This window comes from Myotis yumanensis, unplaced genomic scaffold (genome assembly GCF_028538775.1).
Source record: "Myotis yumanensis isolate MYYU_CA2020_CCGP unplaced genomic scaffold, mMyoYum1.0.hap1 SCAF_17, whole genome shotgun sequence".
NCBI lineage: Eukaryota > Metazoa > Chordata > Mammalia > Chiroptera > Vespertilionidae > Myotis > Myotis yumanensis.
The window spans coordinates 44,029,246-44,053,187 of NW_027223768.1; the positions used below are offsets into that span (position 1 = coordinate 44,029,246).

At 48.0% G+C, this 23,942-nt stretch overlaps 1 pseudogene; it reads left to right on the forward strand.

The window, feature by feature from the left end:
* Positions 1-21,190: 21,190 nt before the first annotated feature.
* On the forward strand, positions 21,191-22,974 carry LOC138995501 (THO complex subunit 1 pseudogene; annotated as a pseudogene).
* Positions 22,975-23,942: the final 968 nt, after the last annotated feature.

A 23,942-nucleotide genomic window follows, 5' to 3' on the forward strand; every position in this document is an offset into this window, starting at 1 on the left:
TTATCGTTGCCTGTCATATATCTGTCTGTCCTTTCCATCCGTGGCAAACAAAAACATACAAACTATTGAAGTATGAAACCAAAATGTTCATGTCTTTTAAATGCCTGTGTATACTCACATGAGGGCCAAATTGTCTATGTCCAAGTAGGTAAACAGTCTATCAACACCATTTTAACGTATTATAGCTTGTGTCACAGAGAAATAACTTTAGAATGTGTTGAGTGTGTAAATTGTTCACATTTAGCAAATATATTCTACGTATGGACATATTCACTTATATTAAAGAAAAAAATAACATAATTTAAACATCTTGATTTAAGAATTGGATCTCATGGTTCTGTTAAATTCCAACATCGTAATTGCCAAATGCATTATCAAAAGAGTTTTTAAATTTTTTTCTTTCTTTTTCAATTTTTTTATAAAGCTGCTTCCAAAAATTTCAGGATTTTTGGGAAAAAGAAAATACAATGTAGTCTTGTTTATAAATTCTGATGCTTAGACTCTATGGGTAACACACACACACACACACACACACACACACACACACACACACTGCAATAGAGAGACTCCTATAGAAAAGCTTCTGTTTTCTTCAGTAGTTCCAAACGGTGTTATGTAATCTGTCACTGGAAACAGTGGTTCCACCACAGGATTGGCAGTAGATTCTGCTTAAAATTTGGCTCGATAACATCCGTCAAAGGCTTTCAAACATGGTTTCTGGCAGCACGCATGGAGTCCGTGGTGTGAACGGGTACTGCCATTGGGTACAGGGCCTGTATGAAAAATCGTTTGCTCTGTGTGTGGGTTGCATGTGTGTGCGCACACTTTAAGAAGGTAATGGGATGAAATCGTTTATTCAGAACATAAACACAATTTCCTTATCACATCCCAACTGTGTAAATAATAGAAATCAAATATTTAGAATTTAAATGGATTCCGAATTTCTCTGAGAGGCAATTTTTTTTCCTTTTATCATTCTTTACAGAGGCCAGAGCTTCAGTTATACCTCTTGTGGACAGAGGCAAAGATTTCAGTCGGAGAGAGAAGGAGAGCGAATAGACCTGCCGCTGGCGGGGCTGGAGAAGGTGAAAGGCTCCTTGTCCTTCTCTTTGCTCACATGCTTGTGCTTATGCTTGTGCTTATGTCTGTGCTACTTCTTCTTGTGCTCATTGTGGTGGTGGTGATGGTGGACACTGTCTTTGGAGGATGTCAGTTCCTTAGAAAATACCGAGAGTGGGGCTGTTGCAACCGGATGCATACTCATCTCCAAAGGTGACTGCTCTTTACCTGATCCCTTCCATGCAAGTTCCATCCCCCACTGGGGCTTTGTGACAGGTGTGCAATCACCCCCTGGTGAATGCTGGAGCATTAAAGCCCGAGAGCTAGCTGGCTGACATTTAGAAAGCCCTGGAGTAGACGGCCTTTCAAGCATGTTCAAATGCTGAGAAATGAACGCCTGGCTGCCATGAACAGTATCCATATCAATCTCCTCTTCGTCTTGAGAACTTGAAAATCTAATTTTCAGTTTAACTTTACTGCTATCCTCATTCTTCTCCAGTATTTGACCAGGTTCTAGTGGGGACCCCAGTTTTGTATCAGACTTCCTCTTCACTCCCTGCTGATGAGCTGATATATTACATGATGCTTCCTTGGCAAGATGATCAACTTCAGGGTTCTGAAATCCAGCTAGCTGTGCGTGGCCACTTGGATTCATTGCAGTTTCTTGGTTGCCTGTGATGACCTCTGGAATTATGGTTGGATTCAAGGGAGCTTTTTTCTCTTTTAGATTAAGAACCAACACAAGCTCTTGGCAAGGGTAAGCAGGAAGGTCTACTGAGGCCAAAAAGTGTGAAGTACAAGTCCACAGCGCCACCCCGTAGCCTCCAGTCATGTGAAGTACCCGAATTCATAAGTTTCCAAAGTTGATCCACCAGGGCTTCATTGCATAAGGGAGACTCCATGTTCTTAGTAAATGGTGGGTTATTAGTCAGCATGTGTAAAATCCTATGTCTTACATAGGGTAGAGGGTCATTCTGAATCATATTAAGGAGGCACTGCAGTTCTTCATAACTCCTGTCCACTTTAGTATAATCAACAACTGCTTCCAGAGCTGCTATCCTAATGACCACAAAGTGGCCATATTCTGCATAGGATTTAAAAAGAGTTGGATCGCTCGGAACATGACCATTCTTCTGAAGCACTCGTTTGGCTCTCAAACAACTCACAGTGATCTTGTGTCTATAACTTGGAAGAAGTTTTTCCATATTCAAAAACCTGGGAGCTGAAACCTAAATGAGGCAGTACTCATGGATCCGATCGTCTCATCTTTTCTCTTTCTCTCTCTCTCTCTCTCTCTCTCTCTCTCTCTCTCTCTCTCTCCTCTTTCTCTCGTTGAAATTATTAGGGAGGCACCGGTTCATAAACCATACAGGTTTTAAAATAAAATAAAAAATGAATAAATCAGATATGAATAAATAGGAATCTTTGTATGGAACTAAACAAAAAAACAACAACAAAAACATTCAGGTTATTCAAGTGGACAACTCAAGAAAATATCATCTGAATACATACATACATACATACATACATACATACCACATCCAGTTTTCAAGTGGGAAGCGTCATCAGAATGCTAGGGCAAAAATATCTATTTTTTAAAAGGCTACCAAAGAATGAATATACAACTGGAACAACAACTCTCTCTTTCTCTCTCTCTCTCTCTCTCTCTCTCTCTCTGTCTCCATCTCTGTCTCTATCTCTCCCTCCTTCCCTTCCACACCCTCTTTAATAAACAAAATAAACAAACAAACAAAACTAGCCCTAGTCAGTTTGGCTCCGTGGATAGTGCATCAGCATGTGGACTGAAGGATCCCAGGTTTGATTCCGGTCAAGGGCACATGCCTGGTTTGTGGGCTTGATCCCCAGTACGGGGTGATGGGGTGTGCAAGAGGCAGCCGATCAATCCAAGATTCTCTCTCATCACTGATGTCTCTCTCTCTCTCTCTCTCCCACTCCCTCCCTGCCTCCCTCCGCCTCCCTTCCTCTCTGAAATCAATGAAAATATATTTTTTAAAAGATCAGGAATCAGTGTAGAACGGTGTGTGAAAACACTTGGCATTCACTTCTAAATGGCAGGAAACAGAGTGATAGTGTTTGAAAACACTTGGGAATCACTGCTATATAAAGCAGCACACTGTAGAAAAGTATTTGACGCCACTTGGAATTCACGTCTAAATGGCTGGAAACTATCTAAAATTGTTTGCAATCACGTCAAAATCGCTGATCTAGATCAGGAAGCAGTGTAGGACAGTGTCGGGCAACACTTTGGAATCACTTCTAAAGTGCAGGACACTGTACAACAGTTTTGGAAACCACTTGAAATTCACTTCCAAATGGCAGGAAATGGTGCAAAAGTGTTTGGAAACACTTGGAAGTCACTGGTAGCGTTCTAAGATGCCAGAGAGGAAAATGTCACCGAGGCCAAAATCTTACCTCCACCTTCTTAGGGTTTGTGGAGGAGGCAGCCCTGAAAAATTCACCTGACACACAGGGGAGAGAGAGAGAGAGAGAGAGAGAGAGAGAGAGAGAGAGTGAGAGAGAGAGAGAGATGAGGGCACCGTTTTCTTTTTTGTTTTCCTCAAGTGTCTGCTGTGACACAGGGAGAGCTCCTAAGGAGACTGTGGAAGAGCCGGAGAGGTGGCAAAACATCCATGCTTTCTCATACTGGGTGGAAAGGAGAGGGGCGATTGTGGGCAAGCCAATAAGTAGGTGGGGAGGAGAAAGGAGAGATGAGGGAGGCCCGTTCCTACAGATTCCTCTGCCTCTCGGCTGGCTTCCTGCCTGAAGTGCAAAAACGAGTCCCAGTGTGTGCGCTCATCATCTCTCCCCCCACCCCCAACCCCTCGATCTTTATGTCCAGTTGGAGTCTTTTCTGCCATCTGGCCACTTTGGAATATTGTCTCTGGCTCACCTGAGCAGCTGCAGTGGCAGCATAGTCACTTAAGGAAGGAAAGGAGAAGATCGGCTTGGTTCCAGGCACCGAATTGTGCCAGAGGCGGGGGCGGAGGGACAGGAGTCAGTCGCTGAGCGGCCCCCAACGTATTTCTAAAACAGTGAGCGACTCTGGTAAGGGCATGCGGTAGGAGGAGAGCAGCTGGAGTTCTGTTTGTTGGCTGGGGGCTTGCAGGGGATGGGGAGGGCCTGGGGTCTGTTTGCTCCTTTGTTGATGTCATTTTCTTTCTTACTTTCTTTTTTTAAACAAAGGTGAAGAACTCTTCAGGTGGAGGTATTTCTGCAAGAAAGCGTGGCAGGACAGGACATGGGGGTATGCGGGCCAGGCCAGTCCATTGACCAGAAAACGCAAAGGATCTGTAGTGGCTCTGACTAGCGCCCTTCCTTTAAGAAACAGGAAGACAGGGGAGTTTCTCCCGGGATTCCTCCCTCTCCCCTTCCCCTCCACCCCCCCCCCTCACACACACACACACACTCACACTCACACACAGTGGCACCCGAGTAGCAAGAGGTTTCCAGAATGAACTGAATTCCAGGGCCCAGCCAGACAGCCACCCAGCAGAAAGGGAAAGACCATATAAAAACGGCTGCCAGGTGGCGCGCAAACACCAGCGAGAACATCAGTGGGGCGGCTCCGGGGCCATGGGCCAGGCCTAGCCCAGGGCAGGGGCCCCACCGCCTGCTGTGTGTGTGTTTGGGGGGAGGAGGAGGGCAGGGGGCAAGGGTGGCCGATCTCCTCCCCGCACCCACCTCTCCAGTGGGACCCGTGGCGGGCGGTGGGGTGGGGGAGGGGGGGCGTCCCCCACCTGGGGTTTGCCCAGGAAGGCCCCGTGCACGCACACACACAGCCTGGCAGCGGAAGGGGGACTGGAAAAGTTTTTTGGGGGGTGGGGCCTAACAGATGACCCAGAGGATGTACCCAGAACACTTGTTGCGGGCCCGGGACCCTTAAAACCTCAACCCGGGGAGGGGAGGGGGCGGGGACGGGGCAGGGAGGGGACCTCTGAAGACCTAAAGGCGGCGAGTATTCACGGGGCAACAACGGAGGAATCATTTTCTCTTGTTTGTTTCCTTTCAGTTATTATTTTTTTCGGAATTGAATTTATTTGGGGACATATCGGTGAATTAAATGAAATGGAATGCAATAGGATAAAATGAAAGGTGTAAATACATAAAAAGCTTTGCATTGTGGATGAAAAGGGGACACATGCTAACCTGACCCACTCGGGGGAGACCTGGCCTTGCAAACTCAGACACCTCAAGTGACCACCCAGGATGTTCTGAATTAAAAAAAAAAAAACTTTTTAAAGTGGAAAGCAGTGTATAGTGAGTGGCAGTCACACCCTAGGCCGGGTATCTCCCCTGAGAGAGATCACCTTTGAACTTACTGGCATCTGAGCCTATTGTCTTTCTATGCCTCTAGGTCCTAGAGTCTAGGATCACATGTCTTTGGAGTAGTGAATGTCCGGGTAACTAGTCACTTTCCTTTTCCCAGTGCCCTCAGGGCACAGCCCAGGGTCCCAGGGTAGAGACCACAAATTCCCTCATTGCTACTGTTGTATATTTTTTTAAAAGCTAGGGAAGAATGAATAAACAAGTGGAAAAACAATTCTCTCTCTCTCTCTCTCTCTCTCTCTCCCTGCCCCCTCCCTCTCCCTTTCACTCTCTCTTTAAACAACAACAAAATGTCCCTAGCCGGTTTGGCTCAGTGGATAGAGCATCAGCCTGTGGACCGCGAAGTGTCCCGGGTTTGATTCCGGTCAAGGGCACATGCCTGGGTTGCTGGCTCGATCCCCAGTGTGGGGTGTGCAGGAGGAAGCTGACCGGTGATTCTCTCTCTCTCTCTCATTGTTGATGTTCTAGTGCTCTCTCCATCTCCCTTCCTCTCTGAAATCAATAAAGATATATTTTTTAAAAAAAAAAACAACCACAAATGTATTATTTCACCTTTAAGTAGTAAAAAGTGTCCTTGTACGATATTTTGTATTTCCTGTTATTAAAACAGTGAACTTAAAAGGGGGGATGGGAGAGATGGGGAGGAGGATAAAAGGGAGGGGTTGACCTTAGCCGTTTCAAAATGGTGGTTGCCAAGTCACTGGAGCTAAAATGGCGACTGCCTAAACTCCTTTTTTATTGATTTCAGAGAGGAAGGGAGAGGGAGAGAGAGCTAGAAACATCCACGATGAGAGAGAATCATGGCTCGGCTGTCTCTTGCATGCACCCTTCTGGGGATCAAGCCCACAACCCGGACCCTTCGGTCCACCGCCGGGAAGCAGATTCTCAACATATTGGGATAACGCTCCGTAGAATGGAGGGGGTGTGTGTGTGTGAGTGTGTGTTTTAACCTTGTTGTATACATGACAAGCAAAAAAGGAGATGTAAGTGGGTTACATGAACTCCGTTGGTGATAGATGAGGGAGGCGAGAGAAAGCAAAGCGGGAGGGGGGAGAGGGAAACCTCTGGGATTGGATAAAAATTAAAGTAAAATGACAGACACATACTTCTTCATACTTCTCTTACTTAGGTTGGCATAGGATAGTTAATGGCCAGCAATGTACTCAATAAAAATGAGGGGATTTAAAAAGGAAAATTACACCCTAGCCGGTTTGGCTCAGTGGAGATAGAGTGTTGTCCTGTGTACAAAAGGGTCCCAGGTTCGATTCGGGCCAAGGAGACATGCCCGGGTTTCGGGCTGGATCCCCAGAGCCCCTCCACCCCCCAGTAGGGGGTGTTCAGGAGACAGTTGATCCATGATTCTCTGTCATCATTGATCTCTCTCTTCCTCTTTGAAATCAATAAAAGCACACACACACACACACACTCACACACACACACACACACACACACACCTCTGACCAGTTTGGCTCAGTGGATAGAGCATCAGCCTGTGGACTCAAGGGTCCCGGGTTTGATTCCAGTCAAGGGCATGTACCTTGATTGCAGGCACATACCCAGTGGGGGGTATGCAGGAGGCAGCTGATGGATGTTTCTCTCTCATCAATGTTTCTAACTCTCTATCCCTCTCCCTTCCTGTCTGTAAAAAATCAATAAAATATATTTTTTTAAAAAATAATAATAATAAATTTTAAAAAAAGAAAGATTGACCTTTGTCAGGGAAATCTGTAACCAACAGTGAAATGACCAGCTAGTGAAAGAAACGTGAGCTTGCCAGACAAGGATTTCGGTGTGGATTTTTGTCTTTATTCGATGATCTTACACAAACGACTGTGAAACATTGAAGAAAGAACCCGCCATCCTTACACCCACATCTGGGTGTCGCTGTTTACATTCCTTCGTTCAGCCTATATCCTCATAAGCTTTTTAGCAAGAATATGTGGCACACTTCCGTTTCATGGTCAAGACAGGATCAGAGGCCATGGATCCTGACAACAGATCGGTCTGTTTCATTCCGTCTTTTTCCGTGGTTACATCTACTGCCGTGTCTCGATTTATAAGCGAAACCTAGACAACCGACAAGAAAGTGTTTTGTAGTTGGTCGAAGAACACAGAAAACATCGCTGTCATTTTCGGTGAAGAAAGTCAATTTTGTACAGTCTATGTCAACATAAATAAAATGTAAATTTGTTCAATGGAAAAACAAAACAGCGAAATTAAAACGGGGGTGGGAGGGGGAGGCGGGGTGGAGAGGATAAGAGGGAGGGCTTGACCTTTGCTGTTTCAAAATGGCGGCTGCCAAGACCCTGGAGCCAAAAGGGAGGCTGCCTAAACTCCCTTCTTTGACAGAAAGGATGACTCCTTTATTCCCACACAACTGTGGACGACGAAAGGGGCCACATGCTAACCCCACGAGCTCAGGGGAAGCCCTGCCTAGCAGTCTTGCAAACCGAGAGGCCTAAAGCCACCGCAGGGATGGTCTGAAGGGAGACTTTTCCTAAGAGCAGTAGTGGTGGGTAGTCCCGTCCTACCTAGGCCGGAGTCTTCCCAGACCAGGTCAGTGTTTACCTTAACTGAACCTATGGTCCTTTTGCGTCTAAGACATAACATACCTATGCTATAAAATGTCAGAGGAACTTGTAACATCCCGCTGTCCCCACTCTGCGCCCTCCCCCCACCCCCTCCACACAAGCAAATGCGCCTGGGGGCTCTGCAGGACAGAGACCATAAATTCCTTCATTGCTATTGTTATCACGTGTATTATTGCCTGTTAACTATCTATCCTGCACCCACCTAAGGAAAAGAAGTAGGTGTGGCCCTGCCCAGTTTGGCTCAGTGGGTGGAGCCGACGTCAGCCTGCAGCGATCCTTAAGGTCCCGGGTTCATTTTGGATCCCGGGCGCATGCCCGCCCATCCAGCCAAGTCACAGGCTCAAGCGAGCCCCACTAGGGGGCGTGCAGGAGGCTGCCGATCCAAGATTCTCTCTCATTGATGAGGTTTCTCTCTCCCTCCCTCTCCCTTTCTCTCTGTAAAAAATCAATAAAATATTTTTTTAAAAAAAATTAAAAAGAAGTGTGCATCTATCATTTTACTCTTTATTCAATCCCAGAGGTCCCCTGCCCCATTTTAATACCTCCATCGCTCCCTCCCTCCTTCATCTATCACCAGTGGATTTCCTGTAACCCACTTATGTCTCCTCCCTGGATTGGATTGTTACGTATAAAACAAAGTGACGCCCCGGCCGGTTTTGGCCAGTGGGTAGAGCATCGGCCTGGAGACCGAATAGTCCCGGGTTTGATTTCAGTCAAGGGTGCAGGCCCGGTTGTGGGCTCGATCCCCAGTAGCGAGTGTGCAGGAAGCAGCAGATGGGTGATCCTCTCTCATCCTGGACGTTTCTCCCTTCCTCTCAGTAATCAATAAAAATGTGTTAAATAATAATTTAGAAAAAGGAATGAATAAAACAAAGTGAAAAACAGCCATTCTCTGGAGCATTGTCCCAAACCCTTGTGATTCTGCTTCCGGGCAAGTGTGGACAGTTTGGCTCAAGTAAACTCATAAAAGTTCTCTACGGGTTTGCATGTTTTTCCGTGAACATGACGTATACACCTGCTGGTTTCTGAGGGCGAGGCAACAGAATCTGTCCATGAGGTCCTCTGTGAAACGGTAGAGGCGTCTGTTTCTGCTGTCTGTCAGAAGCCAGGTCACCCTTAGAAAGAGTGTAAAAAACAACAACAACAAAAGACAGACATTGGATTTACAAAGAGAAAACACACAGAAGCAAACCTCGGGATGATCCGAGGACTGTGAGAGGGAATCTCCCCTTCTCTTCACTCATACTGCTTTTGGAAAAATGGCAATGATCCTAAGAGGTGAAGGTATGGAAGCTCTCGGAGACGCCAACAGACCGGGGCTACTTTACCCATTCTTAATCCTACCCAACCAAGTCTCCCTCTCCCTGGGAGTCAAGCTTGTATGCCCACAGCGGTAGGTAGGGGTGCCCCACCGACCGACTGACCGACTGACCGACTGACGGCTGTTTTAAAATCAGAACCTGTCCCCTTTCAATGAGGGCTTAGGACAGGGGCAACTATATTTTCCTGCTCAAATCGTCCCCAATTCACCTGGTAGGTTTGTCTTTGTCTGTCTGTCTGTCTGCGTGTTTGTCTTTAAGCCAGTGATGCCAACATTGGTTGTTGGTTTTTGTGGGGTGGGTATTTTGGGGGTTTTTTTGTTTTTGGAGGGTCATGTGTATGTAGACTTCAATGAGCCAGAGACTGAACCAAAAGGGGAGAATGATGATTTTTATTTTTCTAAATGTATTTTATTTTTTTTACAGAGAGGAAGGGAGAGGGATAGAAAGTTAGAAACATTGATGAGAGAGAAACATTGATCAGCTGCCTCCTGCACACCTCCTACTGGGGATATGCCCACAACCAAGGTACATGCCCTTGACCAGAATCAAACCTGAGACCTTTTAGTCAGCAGGCAGATGCTCTATCCACTGAGCCAAACCAGTTAGGGCTCCATAAGCTAGAATATGCGGAACACTTCTGTTTCATGGTCAAGACAAGATCAGAGGCCATGGATACTGACAACAGATCTGTCTGTCTTTTTCCGTGGTTACATCTACTGCCACATCTCAATTTATAAGCAAAACCTAGACAACCTTCATGAATGTGTTTTGTGGTTTATCTAGGAAGAATACAGAAAACATAGCTGTTATTTTCGGTGAAGAAAGTCAATTTCGTACAGTGTATTTCAACATAAATGAAATGTGAATTTGTTTAAAAGATAAACAAAGCAGCTAAATTAAAACCGGGGTGGGGGTGGGGGTGGAGAGGATAAGAGGGAGGGGTTGACCTATGCCGTTTCGAAATGGTGGCTGCCAAGTCCCTGGAGCCAAAATGGAGACTGCCTAAGCTCCCTTTTTGACAGAAAGGATGACTCTTTAATTCCCACACAACTGTGGACAAAAGGGGCCACATGCTAACCCCATGAGCTCAGGGGAAGGCCTGCCTGGCAGTCTTGCAAACTGAAAGGCCTAAAGCGACCGCAGGGATGGTCTGAAGGGAGGCTGTCACTAAGAGCACTTGTGGTGGGTAGTTGCGTCCTAGGCCTGAGTCTTCCCTGACCAGGTCAGCGTTTACCTTAACTGAACCTATGGTCCTTTTGCATCTAAGACAACATACCTCTGAAATGTCAGAGGAGCTTGTAACATTAGCCCCTCTACTCTCCCCCTCTCCCCCCACCTCCGCCCCCCCCCCCCCCCACACACACACACACACAAGCAAATGCCCCTGGATGCCCTGCAGGAAAGAGACCATAAATTCTTTCATTTTTATTGTTATCACCTGTATTGTTGCCTGTTAACTATCTATCCTGCACCCACCTAAGGAAAAGAAGTAGGTGTGGCCCTGGCCAGTTTGGCTCAGTGGGAAGAGCCGATGTCAGCCTACAGCGGACCTTAAGGTCCCGGGTGCGATTCGGGGCCAGGGAGTATGCCCGCCCTGGTCACGGGCTCGAGCCCCACTATGGGGCATGCAGGAGGCCGCCGATCCCCAACTCTCCCTCATCAATGATGTTTCTCTCTCCCTCTCTCCCTCCCTCTCTGCAATCAATAAAAAAATATTTTTTTTAAAAAAGAAGTATGCATCTATCATTTTGCTTTATATCCAACCACAGAGGTGTACCCCGACTCCCCACCGCACTGCCCCTTTCCTCCCTCCCTCCCTCCCTCCCTCATCTATTACCAGTGGATTTCCTGTAACCCACGTATGTCTCCTCCTTGGATTGGATTGTCACGTATAAAACAAAGTAACACCCAGCCGGTATTGGTCAGTGGGTAGAGCATTGGCCTGGAGACCGAAGGGTCCCGGGTTCGATTTCAGTCTAGGGCACAGGCCTGGTTGTGGGCTCGATCCCCACTAGCGGGTGTTTCTATCACTCTCTCCCTCTCCCTTCCTCTCAGAAATCAATAAAAATGTATTAAATAATAATTTAGAGAAAAAATGAATAAAATACAGTGAAAAACAGTCATTCTCCAGAGCATTGTCCCAACCCCTTGTGATTCTGCTTCCCGGCAAGTGTGGACAGTTTGGCTCAAGTAAACTCATAAAAGTTCTCTATGGGTTTGCATGTTTTTCCGTGAACATGACGTATACACCTGCTGGTTTCTGAGGGCAAGGCAACAGAATCTGTCCATGAGGTCCGCTGTGAAACGGTAGAGGCGTCTGTTTCTGCTGTCTGTCAGAAGCCAGGTCACCCTTAGAAAGAGTGTAGAAAACAACAACAACAAAAGACAGACATTGGATTTACAAAGAGAAAACACACAGAAGCGAACCTCGGGATGATCCGAGGACTGTGAGAGGGAATCTCCCCTTCTCTTCACTCATACTGCTTTTGGAAAAATGGCAATGATCCTAAGAGGTGAAGGTATGGAAGCTCTCGGAGACGCCGACTGACCGGGGCTACTTTACCCGTTCTTAACCCTACCCAACCAAGTCTCCCTCTACCTGGGAGTCAAGCTTGTATGCCCACAGCGGTAGGTAGGGGTACCCCACGGACCGACGGACCGACCGACCAACGGCTGTTTTAAAATCAGAACCTGTCCCCTTTCAATGAGGGCATGGGACAGGGGCAACCTATATTTTCCTGCTCAAATCGTCCCCAATTCACCTTATAGGGACAGAGAGGTTTGTCTCTGTCTGTCTGGCTGGCTGCGTGTTTGTCTTTAAGCCAGTGACGCCAACATATGTTGGTTGTTGGTTTTTGTGGGGTTTTATTAGAAGGGTCATGTGTATGTAGACTTCAATGAGCCAGAGACTGAACCAACAGGGGAGAATGTGATGGTTTTTATTTTTTAAAATATACTTTATTTATTTATTTTACAGAGAGGAAGGGAGAGGGATAGAGAGTTGGAAACATCGATGAGAGAGAAACATCCATCAGCTGCCTCCTGCACATTCCCTACTGGGGATGTGCCCACAACCAAGGTACATGCCCTTGACTGGAATTGAACCTGGGACCCTTGAGTCCGCAGGCTGACACTCTATCCCAGTGATGGCAAACCTATGACACAACTCATTTTTTTTTTTGGTTGATTTTTTTCTTTGTTAAATGCATTTAAATATATAAAATGAATATCAGAAATATAAGTCTTTGTTTTACCATGGTTGCAAATATCAAAAAATTTCTATATGTGACAGGGCATGAGAGTTAAGTTAGGGTTTTTCAAAATGCTGGCACGCCGATCTCAAAAGGTTCGCCATCGCTGCTCTATCCACTGAGCCAAACCGGTTAGGGCAAGAATGATGATTTTTAAAAAGGGAACATCCCGAGAGGAATCTCATCTGGAGACCGACTAAACGTATGTCTGTTTGCCAACAGTCATTTCTCCATGATGAACTTCCACGCAGAGCCCGAGCAACCCGATTCATGGGGGACCCTCCCCGCTCAGAATGGCCCCAAGCAGCCCCAGAGGATGGCAGAGACGCCTCTCACTCTCGGCTCAGCTCGCTACCCATGTGTCTCCGTAGATGGGGAACCGGGCCGCGGTACCTTGAGAGTCCCCTTTTGGGGGGTACATACTCACCAACACTTGGGAGAAATTAGACTCAAGGGGTCCCTCCATCCAAGAAAACAAAAAAGCTAATCTTCTTTGGCAACCTAGCCCGCACCCCCAACCCCACCCCCACCACTAGAAAGTGGGACCAGGGAGAGGTTTGGCCAGTTCCTGGCACCACTGAGTTGAATGCTACCCACCTTGCCTGCAGCTAGACCTGTTTTGGAATGTTAGGGGCCTGCCCCGTCTTTCCAGACCCCTGTGGGCATGATCAGCTTCCTGGTTATCCTTATCATTTTTTTTGGCGGGGGCGGGGATGTAAAGTGCTTTATTGCTGAGGATCCCAAGAGCTTCAAGGCCGCTGTGTACAGTGAAATCCCCTACCCTGCGGAGGTTTTTGTGAGCAGGGACGGCTGGAACTTGAGCATTTCAGCCCCATGGAAGGCATGGCAGTGTAGTTGGGGGTGAGGGGAGGTAGGTAGGAAGAGACACAAGGTGTGCTGGGGGAAGGGGGGAGCAGACTGTGCTTGTCTCCCCAACTCTGAGCTCAGTGCATTCACTGATGTCACTATGGGAGCCTGGAATGGGCCATGGTGGGAGTATTTACACCACAGAAATTGCCCAGATGCTACATTCAAGGACTCTCCCTGCCCGGAGAACTGGTTTACCAGGGCACTAGGAGCATGCCGCACCTCCTGAGCTGTTTCTGAGTCCACCGAAAGCCTGGCTGCTGTGACAAGCTGCCACTCCCCCATGTGGGGCAGTGCCATCTCCCACGACCTGGACAGAACAAGGTGGGTTGGACAAAGGGGACCTGACCTGAGGATCCGGTCCCTGCCTGGAGCCTAACCTGGCTTGGCCGCCTCAGCCTGTCTGTCCACTGAGAGCTTCAGCCCCGGACTGAAGTGGTGTCTGCTGAAAGGCAGCTCAGAGCGGAGGATAAAACCCTTTTGCTCAGTGGCTCCCAGCAGGCAAGAGGGCCTCAGAGGTAATAAGGGCTTGGTCACCCAGGGCTGACCAAAGGCAGCTGTGGGGGCTGAGATGAAAGGACTGGCCTCAGGAGCGGGGGTCTGAGTGATTCACTGCAGGTCCTGGGAACCAGGCTGTGTGGAGAGTGGAGAGCCGGGCGCACACCTGTGTGCAGAACCAGGGCAGGAGAGCCCAGCTCCCAGATGGGGCAGGGAAATGACCGGCCAGGGTGGGACAGCACCTCTTAGCAGGCAGGAGAGTAGCCCCCACAGACACAGATTTCCGATGGGCCCACACGGACCTTGGGGCTCAAATACACTCACAGGAAGCAACTCAGCTTTCCCCCTGCCTGCGTGATTCCCCTCTCCCCAGACCTTCCCCGCCCCAGGCCCAGAGTCTCAGAAGGCCCTGACCTGAGGGCTGAGAGGAAGGGAGCTGGAGTGGGGGATGGGGAGTAGGGGGTGGAGGATGGGGAGTAGGGGGTGGGGTATGGAGCAAGCGGGAGGGGAGGAGGTCAGGGCGATTCATTCCAATGGATCTCACTCCAGGGCTTCATTCAAAAGCAGAAAGGTCTCCAGTGACCTCAGGGCCTCGGACCTCGCCTCCGGCTTCTCCAAGTCCCCCCACCCTCAGGCCCACAGCTCACCAACTTCGGGGAGGGAGGCTGTTTGAGAAACCGGCCTGGCCTGTCCGGGTGGAAAAGAGTGCCCTCTAACTGCCAACCCAGGAACAAGCCCTCACCCGTTTGGGAATCCTAGGAGGGGATGTGGGGAGCGAGAGGGAGGGGTTTGAGGGGCGTGAGTCCAGGGTCCAAGGAGAAGGTCAACAGTAGATCTCGGTGTCTTAGATCCCCTAGGAGGAGAGACATAGGTGGGAGTGGAGCGATGAGGGTCGCGGGAGGCCTGGTGAGGGATGATTTGACTCAATAACTCTGGGTCACCAGACCGGCCAGCACACTCTGCTCCAGTTGCCGGTTTTGATCATCCATCCCTCCACCCCTACCCGCCACCACACACATGGCTCCAAGTGTGCCACTCACGACAGACACCCTTTTATCATTCATCTTTAACTTCCCTGTGGATGGATGGATGGATGGATGGATGGATGGATGAGTGGGTGGATGGATGTGTCCTCGCTCCCTCCCTCCCTCCCTCCCTTCCTCCCTCCGCCCATCCGTGCGCTCACCCTCTTTCCTCGGGAAATCCTCAGTCTCATGTCACACACTCACTGGTGATTACACTCGCTGCCTCCTTCCTCCCTGTGAAAAAAGAGGAAGGAAAATGGACACACCTGAAAGAGCCCCACAGGCAGCAACTGTGAACCAAGTGCACACACATGTGTGCGTGTGTGACATTTGTCAACAACGTAAGAAATCCTCCAACCTGTGCAGAATTTCTGTGAGTGTCTTTCAGCCAAACTGTCCAGAAATGTCACTCGTACGCCGGGAAGCACAATCTCAAAGGCGGGAGATGATGTTCCAAAGAATGGCAATGTCGGCCCCCTTATTTTATACACTCCAATCCCAGGAGGAGACCGTACGTGGGTTACATGAAATCCACTGGTGACATTTTAGAAAGACTGGAGAAAACAAAACGGGGAACCCACACACACACACACACACACACACACACACACACAGAGACACACGATTCCTTTCATTGGGCGAACCAACCCTGACTCTAAAGTCGTGATCCTGACCCCGGGTGTTGTATTAAAAATCAAGCTAAAGGGGTGTGAATGTAAACTGTAGGCTTATCAAAGGTTCAAAGGAGGTCTGTGTTTACCACCATTGAAAGAAAACAAACCAAGAAAGAGATCAAGGGTGGGTCAAAACACCCTCTCTGGGACTGGGAGGGAGAGAGTTCCTGCATCTGTCCAAGAGGGTCATCTGCAGTGTGAAAAGCCAGGGTTCAGCAACAGGGGATATTTTCTTCCTCTCAGGGATCATGAAAAGCATCCATGACAGTAAGGGGGTGGGTATGGGGTGGGTGCTGTCATTGAAAAGGCTAGGTGAGCAGGGAGACCTATGCCATTTACAGGCATACCCTATCCACTTTTCCTTTCACAGAATTTACACAATGACTTAATGTTTAGTTTTGAATGGCATTACTTCTTGAGTCTCCTCCTCATTGTTTCCAAGTCTTTGGTTGATACTCAGGTGTAGGACGGATGTATGTATGTATGTATGTATGTATGTATACTGTGTGTAAGCCCCAGGATGGACAGAATCTGGGGGGGGGGGGGTTGGCGAGTGGAATAGACTGGAATGGAGAGGAGGAGAGGGGGAGCAAGAGGAAGGGAGAGAGTTGGAGGGAGGCAGGAGGGAAGCTGGGGAAGAGAGGATGCCAAAGGACCTCGTTAGTTAATGACACCAGGCATGGCTCTTATTCTGAGTATTTTGTTTGTTCTCCTCGAATGACACCTATGCAGAAAACAACCTGTGTGAAGTTCAGCTAAGGTCACACACAAGAATAAGGACTACCCATTGACTGCAAGGCTCTGTAGTAGGTCACCCGCTGCTTGCTCTTGGCAGAGACTCAAATCTGAGGCAAGGGGAACAGCAGGGAAGCTGGAGTAGAAGAGGGAGAGGTGTGTCCCCTCTGTCTTGGAACCAAGTTTAGGGGTGGAAGGGCCAAAAAAATAGAATAAAATAAAAAGAAAAAATAAAGGAAGGAAGGAGGAGAGAGAGAGAGAGAGAGAGAGAGAGAGAGAGAGAGAGAGAGAAGAGAGAAAGAGAGAGAGAGAGAGAAAGAGAGAAAGAAAGAAAGACAGAAAGAAAGAAGAAAGAAGAAAGAAAGAGAAAGAAAGAAAGAAAGAAAGAAAGAAAGAAAGAAAGAAAGAAGAAAGAAAGAAGAAAGAAAAAGAAAGAAAGAAAGAAAGAAGAAAGAAAGAAAGAAAGAAAGAAAGAAAAAAGAAAGAAAGAAAAAGAAAGAAAGAAAGAAAGAAAGAAAGAAAGAAAGAAGAAAGAAAGAAAGAAAGAAAGAAAGAAGAAAGAAAAAGAAAGAGAGAGAAAGAGGAAGGTCCTTGGTTCAGTCCTGACTATGACTTTATGACTTTCTGGGGCATGGCAGGGCACCGCACGGCACACCCAGTCGGTCACCGCCAGTGGTGTGGTTTGTGGTTTCCCAGCCAGAAATCCCTTTGTGGTCCACTTCAGTCCACCTAATACCTTTCCTGGCTGGGGAGAGTTCCTTTGGATCACAAGGACAAACCCAAAGGAAGACAAAGTTCAGAATGCCTAATTCAAGCCTGCCCATTTCTACACGACAAAGCCGTCCATAGTGTCCAAGTGACTTGACCTGCATTTTTCATGTCTGCGAAAGAAGTTTCCATTTGAGGTACAGGTACTGCTTTGTATTATTTAGAATGGATGTGCCTCCATCCAAAGTGCTAGCATGGCGATCCACTGCCTTCCATTCATGCCCTTCTGTCTGCCGACTGCGCAAGCGCTGTCCCTGATTTGGCTCCGCCCTGTGACGACAACGGACCAGCCCGGCCCTCTGGCCGATCTCGCTTTGAGGCTTATAAAAGCGGTCACCAGGAAGGTGGCACATGACAAGGACAGGTTGCATCGTCCTCACGTCATCATCAGGGTGGTGAGAACGCAGGGTCGGGTCCTGCGGGGGTGGGGGGGGGGGGGTATTGAAAGCTTCATATTCTCATTTTCTCTCTCTCTCTCTCTCTCTCTCTCTCTCTCTCTCTCTCTCTTGTCTCTTGTTTCCACCTAGCAGTCAAGAAGGACAGACACTCCCATGATGCGGATGAAAGACTGTCAGTTAGACTTTGAAATTTCCTCCGCGAGCGAATACTGGGCGATTTAGGAATTTCCTTTCAGTGAACACGCCCCCACTGTGCCGCCGCCGCTGCTGCCTGGAAACATCCCCTAAAGGGTTGAAGCGTTGATAGGAATAGAAACAGGACGGGTAAGCATTGCAACGTGTTTTCTGGGGTTTTGTTTGAGAGACCCATAAATGTATAACGCTGTGATAAGCCGGGCTGTACATATAAATGAATGAATGAATGAATGAATGAATAAATAAATAAATAAATAAATAAATAAATAAGAGTAAATGTGGATTCATGATAAGAATGTATCATTGTATGCGGGCTGTACGTGAAAGAAAGAAAGAAAGAAAGAAAGAAAGAAAGAAAGAAAGAAAGAAAGAAAGAAAGAAAGAAAGAAAGAAAGAAGAAAGAAGAAGAAAGAAAGAAAGAAGAAAGAAGGAAGAGAAAGAAAGAGAAAGAAAGAGGAAAGAAAGAAAGAAAGAAAGAAAGAAAGAAAGAAAGAAAGAAAGAAAGAAAGAAAGAAAGAAAGAAAGAAAGAAAAAGAAAGAAAGAAAAGGCCTAACCTGTTTGGCTCAGTGGATAGGGTGCCAGCCTGTGGACTGAAAGGTCCCAGGTTCGATTCCAGTCAAGGGCGTGTACCTTGGTTGTGGGCACATCCCCAGTGGGAGGTGTGCAGAAGACAGCTTGCAGGAGGCAGATGATCAATGTTTCTCTCTCATTGATGTTTCTAACTCTCTATCTCTCTCCCTTCCTCTCTGTAAAAAATCAATAAAATATATTTTTTTAAAAAGAAAGAAAAAAAGTGAGTATTCTGTCAACATTTCTTTGCTCTTCGGCCCCGCCCCCGCTCCCGGTCAAGCAGATCAAATAAAGAAAAATAAATAAAACAAAAAGTATCCTGTCGCCGAAACCGGTTTGGATCAGTGGATAGAGTGTCAGCCTGCAGACTGAAGGGTCCTGGGTTCGATTCCAGTCAAGGGCATGTACCTTGGTTGCGGGCAAATCCCCAGTGGGAGATGTGCAGGAGGCGGCTGATCAATGTTTCTCTCTCATCAATGTTTCTAACTCTCTGTCTCTCTCCCTTCCTCTGTGTGAAAAATCAATTAAATATATTTTTTAAAAAGTATCCTGTCAACATTTCAATCAACCCAAATCACTCTGATCCACAATCAAAGACTGAAGTCCAGGTCGGGCAATCTGGTCGACCCCGGCTCTCTGTGCATGATGGGGTCCTTGCTTGAGACCAAGTCAGCCTCGGGCCATCTGGTCGAACCGCGCTCTCTCTGTGGATGGCGGGGTCCCCGCCGCCAGAGACGGGCTGTAAAATAAAATAGAATAAAATAAAATAAAATAAAATAAATAATAAAATATAAACCAAAATAATAGTAATAATAATAATAAACCAATAAAAAAAAACAACCAAATAAACAAACAGAAAAACCCCAAAGGAAAACCTCCTTAGAAATGACATTGATCCAGCCTTTCAAGGGGCGGAGGCTTCTGCAGGCCCATGTGACCTGGCGCGGACTTGGTCTCTGAGCCAGGGCCTAACCATCCATCCTGAGAAGGAGTCGGGGTAAGGCTGGGAGGGGGGCGGGGGGCAGGTGGTTGGAAGTCAACCAGCTGGCCCAGCCCAGGGGGGGCCAGAGAGCCAGCTCTGCCCTCTGCTGGTCGAGAAGCGCCAATGCAAGCCCCCGTCCTGCAGCCTCCTCTAGGGAGGGCAGAGCCAGGTGACTGGACTTCCCCAGTTCTGGCTGGACAAGAGGGGGGAAGGACAAGCAGGGGACGCTGTCTGGGACAAGGCAGGGGCTGAAGGGTGCTCATGGATGCTGAAGGACCACTCAGATCAAGAAGTGTCCATGCGTGACTGCGGATTTACACACACAGACGTGCACGCACACACACACACACACACACACTAACACACACACACACACACACCAACAACAACACAAAGGTATTAATCCACCTTTGTGTAGTAAAAAGTATACTTGTACAATGTTTTGGACTTGCATTTTGTGCTATCCAAACGGGGAAGTTAAAATGCCAGATCCGGGGCGCAGGGAGAGGATAAAAGAGAGGGATTGACCTTTGCCTTTTCAAAATGGCTGCTGCCAGCCTAACTGGTTTGGCTCAGTGGACAGAGCATCGGCCTGCGGGCTGAAGGGTCCCGGGTTCGATTCCGGTCAAGGGCATATACCTTGGTTGTGGACACATCCCCAGTAGGAGGTGTGCGGGAGGCAGCTGATTGAGGTTTCTCTATCTTTGAGGTTTCTAAATCTCTATCCCTCTCCCTTCCACTCTGTTAAAAAATCAATGAAACGTATTTAAAAAACAAAATGGCGGCTTCCAAGTGACTGGAGCCCAAAGAGCGGGAAGTATGCCATGGTCACCCACATCAGGGGACAGTGCATGAACTCTAAGGTAGAGATCCACCTCATGCGCCGCATCCACCTGCCAGATGGCGAGATCTTCCGCAACTTCAAAGAGCTCTCCCGTGTTGTCCAGGAGATTGACAAGGAGATGGTCCGGGAGCAGCAAGAGAAGCAAGAACGTGGAACTGAGAAAAGACAGGGCCGCGGCTGGCAGAGGTCGGGTTGACTGGGGCTGGGGCCTGGGCCAAAGAGCTAAAAATACAAAGCCGTACACATTTTATTCACATGCACCTCAGCCTCTGCCTCCCATGACCTCCAAGGGCCGCTACGTTGGGTGTGTTTGCATCTGCGGTCCCCCCCTCCCGCCTCCCCCCTGCCCCCTCCCCCTTCCCGTACACCGCGCCCCCTCCCTTCGAATGCGAATGGGACCGATGTTTGCCAGGGTTCATTGTCGAGAGATAGAATCAATTGCAATGAATGAAGAGAAATGAGCACAGAAATGAGAAGAAAAATAAATGAATGAATAAATAAATAAATAAATAACCTAAAGTAAAATAAGACCCCCCAGCACTCATTTCACGGTCCTGGGTCGGAGGAGCCAGGCCAAGAGGCGCTGGTCAAGCGCCCCAGGCATCTCAGCCACGTTAAGGAGAACCTTTCCTTGAGATGCGACACCTGCCCCGCCCTACAGTTGGTGTCGCCCAAACGGTGACGCTTCATTCCTGGGAGCAGCTGATTGGTGGGTCTCTCTCTCTGGGTCCTCCCACCACGCGCTGGCGCTATAAAAGAAAGCAGGGTCCCTCTTGGCAGAGCTTTTCCAGCCCTAGGCTTGTGGTCGTGGTGGTCGTCCTAGTTCTCCAAGGGAGCTTTCGGTCCTAGTTCTCCAAGGGAGCTTTCGGGGCAGAGATCTCGCCGAGACCCGGTCCCGGGACATAGGCGCTGCCGCTGGAGCACCTGGCAAGAACCTGGCTAGGCTGCTGATCAACTGACCGCACTGTCTCCGTGTCATTTCTTCTTCACGGACTTCGTCCACACGTTTGGGAACCCCTGCACCTGCTGGGCTTCGGCCCCCACAACACGCGCCGCTGCGAAGATGTCTCCTACACGGCCACGCTTCAGTGTAGCCGAAGCGCAGACGTGGTTTACCAAGTCTACCAGAGAAGCCCTGAACAACAAAAATATCAAGCCATTGTTGAATACCTTCAGCCAGTTACCTGGAACTGAAGACGAAAAGAAATGTACCCTTGACCAAGCTTTCAGAGGTGTCCTGCAAGAAGAAATGATCAATCACTCATCGTGTGAAAATGTTTTAGCTATTATTTCTCTTGCTATTGGGGGAGTCACTGAAGGGATTTGCACCGCGGCGACACCTGCTGTCTTGTTGGCAGACGCTTTGGAATGTCTGCCTTTGGATCAGTGTGACACAATATTCTCGTTTGTGGAAAAAAATGTTGCTACTTGGAAGTCTGCTGGGAAAACTTATTTACTACGTACGTGCAATGACCTCTTAAGAAGATTATCCAAAGCCCCGCACACACTTTTCCGTGCACGGATTCAACTCTTTTTGGCCAGGCTTTTCCCTTTACCTGAGAGATCCGGTCTTAACTTGCAGGGTCAGTTTAATCTGGAAAATGTCACTGTTTTCAATACCAATGAGCAGGAAAGCACCTTGGGTCAGAAGCAAGCTGAAGATGAAGGAGAAGGAATGGACGTAGACCAAGGTGACATGGGTGATGATGAAGCTCCAACAACTTGCTCCATTCCAATGGATCACAGCCTGTACCGCAAATTCTGGTCCCTTCAGGATTACTTCAGGAACCCTGTGCAATGCTATGAGAAGATGGCATGGAAAACTTTCCGCAGGTACTCAGAAGAAGTCCTGGCTGTTTTCAAGAATTACAAATTAGATGATACTCAGGCCTCGAGAAAAAAGATGGGAGAATTAAGGGAAGGAGGAGAGCATGTATATGCTGCAAAATTTTTAACAAGTGAAAAGTTGCTGGGTTTACAGCTGAGTGACAGTAACTTTCGCCGACAGATTCTCCTGCAGTATCTCATTTTATTCCAATATCTCAAGGGACAGGTGAAATCCAAAAGTTCAAACCATGTTTTAACTGATGAGCAGTCACTCTGGATTGAAGGCACCACAAAATCAGTTTATCAACTGCTCTCTGAAAACCCACCCGATGGAGAGAGATTTTCAAAGATGGTAGAGCATATATTATCCACGGAAGAAAACTGGAACGAGTGGAAAAACGAAGGATGCCCAAGTTTTGTGAAGGAAAGAACATCAGGTACTAAGCCTACGAGAGCAGTACGAAAGAGAATCGCACCAGAGGACTTCCTGGACTTCCTGTGGAAAGGGCCCAGCACAAAGATTCTGAAGAGAAACGAGGCGATAACAAGCCTTTGGGATCTCTGCCCGGATAATATGGAAGCTTGTAAATCAGCCCCCAGAGGCTATATGCCAACTTTGGAGGAATTCTTTGCAGAAGCCATTGAACAGGCAGACCCGGAAAGCATGATTGAAAAGGAATATAAGGTGGTGAACCATCCAAATTATGGTTGGAGAGCCCTGAGACTGTTAGCACGGAGAAGCCCTCACTTCTTCCAGCCAAACAAACAACAGTTCAGAAGTTTGCCAGAATATCTTGAACACATGGTACGAAAGCTAGCAAAGGAATCACCACCTCCTTCTGAAGACAGAAAAACGGGTGAGGGTGAAGATGAGGAAGATCATGATGATGTACCGAAGGGAAATGAAGGTCCTGATGCTCGCCGAGACAAACCTGTGACAGGGGGAAAATAGAGATGTTTGCCAACAGATTGGGTGAACAATGGAACATTCTGGCTCCTTCCACATCATCCCATATATAAAAGCAGAAGAAAAAACAAACAAACAAAAAAATTGACAAAAACAAAAAAAGAGTACCAAAACAAAAAACCCTCCTAAAAAAAAGAAATCCCCCCCAAAAAACAAAATAATAATAATAATAATAAACCAATAAAAAAAACCAAACAAACAAACAAACAGAAAAACCCCACAGGAAAACCTCCTTAGAAATGACATTGATCCAGCCTTTCAAGGGGCGGAGGCTTCTGCAGGCCCATGTGGCCTGGCGCGGACTTGGTCTCTGAGCCAGGCCTAACCATCCATCCTGAGAGGGAGTGGGGTAAGGCTGGGAGGGGGGCGGAGGGCAGGTGGTTGGAAGTCAACCAGATGGCCCAGCCCAGGCGGGGCCAGAGAGCCATCCCTGCCCTCTGCTGGTCGAGAAGCGCCAATGCAAGCCCCCGTCCTGCAGCCTCCTCTAGGGAGGGCAGAGCCAGGTGACTGGACTTCCCCAATTCTGGCTGGACAAGACGGGGGAAGGACAAGCAGGGGACGCTGTCTGGGACAAGGCAGGGGCTGAAGGGTGCTCATGGATGCTGAAGGACCATTCAGATCAAGAAGTGTCCATGCGTGACTGCGGATTTACACACACAGAAGCGCACGCGCGCTCGGGCACACACACACACACACACACGCCAAAACACTAACACACACACACACACTGAGTCCTCTCATGGGGCGAACCAATCGTGACTCTAAAGTCATGATCTTGACCCCGGGAGTCGTATTAAAAATCAAGCTAAAGGAGTGTGATTGTAAACTGTAGGCTTATCAAAGGTTCAAAGGATGTCTGTGTTTACCACCATTGAAAGAAAACAAACCAAGAAAGAGATCAAGGGTGGGTCAAAACACCCTCTCTGGGACTGGGAGGGAGAGAGTTCCTGCATCTGTCCAAGAGGGTCATCTGCAGTGTGAAAAGCCAGGGTTCAGCAACAGGGGATATTTTCTTCCTCTC